Source organism: Arvicanthis niloticus, chromosome 9 (genome assembly GCF_011762505.2).
Source record: "Arvicanthis niloticus isolate mArvNil1 chromosome 9, mArvNil1.pat.X, whole genome shotgun sequence".
NCBI classification, from domain to species: domain Eukaryota; kingdom Metazoa; phylum Chordata; class Mammalia; order Rodentia; family Muridae; genus Arvicanthis; species Arvicanthis niloticus.
In genome coordinates this window covers 61,274,123-61,279,983 of record NC_047666.1, presented here as the reverse complement: position 1 = coordinate 61,279,983, position 5,861 = coordinate 61,274,123, and positions in this window count along the sequence as shown.

The following is a 5,861-nucleotide window of genomic DNA, read 5'->3' as shown; positions in this document are numbered from 1 at the left end:
AACTGATAAAACCTGGGTCTGTCTGGTCTATGCCAATGAACTTTATAAAGCATTGTTTTGTCCTAATACAGGCCCACCTGTATCCAAACACTCCCTCGGTTCCTGGAATATGCTTTTCACCTACTTAGGCCTAGACTATGTCCCCATCACAGAGTCACTGTGAGTCCCCAAGGGCTCAGGGACCTCTCACTTGGGACCTGGGAATCCTGATTCTCAGCAGGAAAGCATACAATTAAGAAAAAATGTGAAGTCCTCTAAAACACCTGTGGGGTGTGTACACTTAGTGATCAGAGACTTCTCAAGGTCCCAAGATAGAGACTAACCAGTGGAAACAGAGTTAAGTCATGAAGGGTCATCTGAAGGAGGTGTCAATGGGGGGAAGGTTAGACACTGAATCATTTAACATCACTGTCATTTTAGAGTGTTTCTGTGAGTCGGACCAAAGCCTGGCATTAGAAAACATTACTTCTGATTACTTTATATACTCAATTCTCATCTTGTGTGTTTTTAATATCTTATATTGTATATACTTATGAGTACGATATTTTAAAATACATATACAATGTAAAAATTAAATATAAATTTTAATTCAAATATTGTTTTTTTTCCAGTGGCAAGACATGAAATTTACTTACTTCAAAGAAAGTAAATGAAGAAATACTGTTAGCTTTTTAAAATGTCAGTTATGCATGAGATACTATGTGTTTTTTCTCTTTCTCTCTCTCTCTATTTATTTATTTCTCTCTGTCCCTCTTTCTCTCTTTTTTCTTTCTCTCTCTCTCTCTCTTTCATTTTTGGTGTGGGCACAGTAGGAGACTGAATTTAGAACATGGTGCATGCTAGGAAGTACTCAACCGTAGAGTCACATCCTTAACTTTTTAAAAAATCTTTAAAGGAGTAGGCTGCCCAGGTTGTCCTTGAATATGTGACCCTGTTTCAGTCATCTGATCCATAAATGTTACAATGGTGTTTCACCAATGCTAGTTGTTTCCATATTTTGATGTGAAAAACAAATACATATTTGTAATAAAAAACTGAGATGTTTAAAGATATATGTCCTTTGTGTTTTTCAAATCATATTAAATCCATTCGCAAGGAAAACACACTTGATCAAAGTCCTTAAGAGGATGACAGCCTGCAAGTAAGAATATGGATACAGTGTTTCTTGCTTAGAACTTGATGAAAATCACATTCTCTATAATAATATCTTATCTTATTTCTTTGAATCTGTGGGTTATAGCATGGTTATTATTTACTTAAGGCTGATATCTACTTTAAGTGATTACATACTACATTTGTCTTTCTGGGACTTGGTTACTTCACTCAGGATGCTATTTTCTAGTTCCATCCGTTTGCTGGCAAACTTTATGTCATTGTTTTTAGCAGCTGAGTGATATTCCATTGTGTAAATATACCACATTTTCTTCATCCATTCTTATGATGAGGACATTTAGGTTGTTTCCAATTTTTGGCTATCATGAATAAAGCTGCCATGAACACAGTTGAGCAAGTATACTGATGGTATCCTTATGGTATGATAGAGCATCCTTTGGCTAAATGTGCAGGAATTGTATAGGTGGGTCCTGAGGTAGACCTATTATATTTCACTTTTCTTATCTCTGTTGAGACTAGTTTTGTAACTTCTCAGTTTTGGAGAAGGTTCTGAGAAATGTCCTGAGAAACAGGTAAGTGTTCTGTGTTTGGATAAAGTGTTCTGTAGATATGCCTGAGGTCCATCTGAGTCATAACATCTGTTAGCTCCATTATTTCTCTGTTTAGATTCTGTCTGGATCACCTTTCCATTGGTAAGAGAAGTGAGTTGAAATCTCTCACTAATAGTTGTGAGGGTGGATGTGTGGGCTACGCTTTAGTAATGTTCCCTTCATGGAGGTGTGTGTTTTTGCATTTGGGGCGTGAATGTTCAGGATGTATACTTCATCTTTGTTTTCCTTTGATGGCTATGAAGTCTCCTTTCACATCTCTTTGGATTAATTTTGGATGAAAGTGTATTTTGTTAAATGCTGTAACAGCTACACCAGCTTGCTTCCTGCGTCTGTTTGCTTGGAAAGTCATTTTTAGCCCTTTACTCTGAAGAAATGTCCATCTTTCATGTTGATGTGTGCTTCTTGTATGCAGCAGAATGATGGGTTCTGCTTTCGACCTTTTTCTTTTAGTTTTGTTTCTTTATCTGGAAGTTGAGTCCATTGATGTTTACAGATATTAATGATCAATGATTGTTAATCTTTGTTTTGATGTTGTTGGTAATTATGTACATTTATGTACATGCATGTTTGTATTTGTATGTGCATGAGTGTGTGTTCTCTACTTCTTCTGGCTTCTGATATGGATTTATATATTTCCTATAGGTTCTTGCATGTTGTTAATGTCCTTGGATAGGAGTTTTCATTCTAGTAAATTCTCTTTTTTAAATTGAACATTTTATTTATTTACATTTCAAATGTTATCCTCTTTTCTGGTTTCCCCTTTCCAAATCTCTATCTCTTCCCCACTTACCCTACTTCTATGAGGCTGCTTACACACACACACACACACACACACACACACACACACACACACAGACCAACCCACCCCCTCACTCCCTCCTGTCTCAAAGCCCTAGCATTCCTCTACCATCCAAGGACCATATGAAGTGCAAGTGGAAGGAAGACCAAAGAGTGGATGTTCCAGGCCTACTTAGAAGGGAAAACAAAATAATCGAGGGAAGTAGAGTGAGGGAGGGTATTGAAAGGAAGAGAAGAGGAAAAGGGAACAAAGGAGAAGAATAAGCTCTGGGAGGTCTTTGGATAGAATCACATAAAAGTATTTTATACTTTTTCTGAATATTGTGAAGGGTGTCATTTCCCTAATTTCTTCCTCAGCCTGTTTATCCTTACTAGACTACTGATTTGTTTGAGTTAATTTTATATCCTGATATATATGTATCCTATATATATTGCTGAAGTTGTTTATCAGTTTTTGGAGTTCTCTGGTGGAATTTTGGGGTCACTTAAGTATACTATCATATCATCTTCCAATAATGATATTTTGACTTATTCCTTTCCAATTTGTATCCTTTTGACCTCCTTTTGTTGTCTAGTTGCTCTGGCTAGGACTTTGAGTACTGTATTGAATAGGTAGGGAGAGAGTGGGCAGCCTTGTCTAGTCCCTTATTTTAATGGGTTTATCTTTTCAAGTTTCTCTCCACTTTCTCCACTTTGTTTGATGTTGGCAACTGGTTTGGTAAATATTGCCTTTATCATATTTAGGTATGGGTCCTAATATCCTGATCTTTCCAAATCTTTTAACATGAAGGAATGTTGAATTTTGTCAAATGATAATGTGGTTTTTATTCCTTTGAGTTTATTTACATAGTGAAATATGTTGGTGGATTTCTGTGTATTGAACCATCTCTGCATTCCTACAATGAAGCCTACTTGATCATGGTGAATGATGGTTTTGATGTGGTCTTGGATTTGGTTTGTGAGAATTTTACTGAGTATTTTTGCATTGATATTTATAAGGGAAATTGGTCTGAAGTTCTCTTCTCTGTTGGATCTTTGTGTGGTTTTGGTATCAGTGTAACTGTGGCTTCATAGAATGAATTGAGTAGTTTTCCTTCCATTTCTATTTTGTGGAAAAGCTTGAAGAGTACTAGAATTAGCTCTTCTTTGAAAGTCTGATGGAATTCTGCACCAAACCCATCTTGTCCTAGGCTTTTTTATTTGGGAGACTTTTAGTGACTGCTTCTATTTCTGTACGGGTTAGGGGACTGTTTAGATGGTTTTTATCATCCTGATTTAACTCTTGTACCTGAAACTATCCTCCTGAAAACTGTCCATTTTATCCAGATTTTTCAGTGTTCTTGAATATAGGCTTTTGTAGTAGAATCTGAATTTTTTTTGAATTTCCTCAGTTTCTGTTATTATAGCTCCCTTTTCATTTCTGACTTTGTTAATTTGGATATTGTCTCTGTGTCTTCTGATTAGTCTGGTAAAGAGCTTATCTGTCTTACTGATTTTTTCAAAGAACAAGCTCCTGGTATTGTTGATTCTTTTTATACTTTTTCCTAGGTTCTTCCACACTGATGCAGACAGAAAGCTTAAGTCATAATATAGAGGCAACGAAGAAAGCCTTATTTTCATACTTATGATTGAGTGATTACTTGAGGAAGATTTTACCTCTACACAGGTTGCTCTTGTTATCTCAGGAAGGAAATCTGGCTTAATATATCAGTAGAATAACGTTTTCTCTTAGTATTTAAATACTAAAAATAAGCAACAATTTTCAAAGCTAGAAAAGATTGTGAAAATTACACGTAAACATGTAGGGAATAAAAATATATAAAATGACACTTCATGTTTGAACTGTGCCACCTACCACAGTTTAGCTGATTAATTTGTGTTATGGAGGACTGTTTTACAAAAATGAGGTATTACTAAATGGTAGTATTTTTAAATTTCATTTTCTTTGCTGATTTTCTTTACATCCCACATACTGCCTCTTCCCACTCACCACTTAACACTATCATTTCCCTCTTTACCCTTCCTTTCCCCTCAGAGTGGATAGGGGCGCCTCTGGGTATTTCTCCACCATGGTTCTTCAAGTTTCTGTGAGGCTAGGCACTTCCTCTTCCACTGAGGCTAGACAAGGCATCCCAGTTGAAGAACATATCCCACAGACAGGTGAAAACTTCTGGGATAGCCCCGTTCTAGTTATTTAGTACACACATGAAGACCAATCTGCACCTCTGCTACATATATGCAGGGAGGTCTAGGTCCATTTGTGTTTGTACTTTGGTTGGTCAGTCAGTCCCTGAGAGACCCAAGGGTCTATGTTACATGATTCTGCTGGTCTTCCTGTGAAGTTCCTCTTGCCTTAGGGTCTCTACTTCTTCCTCCTATCTTTCCATAAAAATCTCCAAGCTTTGTCCACTGATATTGGCATCTGCATCTGTCTGAGTCAGCTGTTGGGTGGAGCTTCTCAGAGGGCATCCTTGTCAGACTTCTGTCTGCAAGCTTAACAAAGTCTCATTAATAGTGTTAGGGATTGGTTCTTGCCCACGGGATGGGTCTCCAATGGGCTGGTTACTGTTTGACCATTCCCTCAGTCGCTGATCCATTCACTAGGACTGCATTTCTTATATACAAAAAAGGTTTTGGTTAAAACTTTTGTGGGTGGGTTGATGTCTCTATTGCTTCACTGCAGTTTCTGTCTGGCTATAGGAGCTGGCCTTTTTAGGTTCTATATCCCCAAAATTCTTAGTCATAGCTAATGAGACCCATTGATTCATGAGCAAATCTCTTATCTCAGGTCTCTGTCTCCTCCTTGAGATGCCTCCATCTGTTTTTTCTTGTCAGCTGCAGATGTTCATTCATCTCTGTGGCCTTCTAGCTTCCTCTGCTGTTGTTTCTCACACCTATCCCTGAAGTCCCCCATTCCCTTCCACATCCCACTTCTTCTCACATCTCTCCCTGATCTGATTCTTATGACTATTTTATTCCATCATTCTAAATGAGATTCGAGCATACATTCTTGTGCCTTCCTTCTTGTTTAGCTTTTGATGGGTCTTTGGAGTATAGCACGGTGCCTCTAATTATGGCTAATATCCACTTACAAGTGAAGACATACTGTGCATGTCTTTTGTGACTGGGTTACCTCACTCGGGATAGTCTTAAGTTTTATCCATCTTCCTGCAAATTTCATGGTAACTTGGTATATAATAGCTGAATTATATTCCATTGTGTTGATTGATGTACCACATTTTCTTTACTCAGGCTTCAATTGAGGGGCATCTATGTTGTTTCCAGTTTCAGTTTCACACATAAAGTTGTTTCCAGTTTCACATATAAAGCTGCTATGGA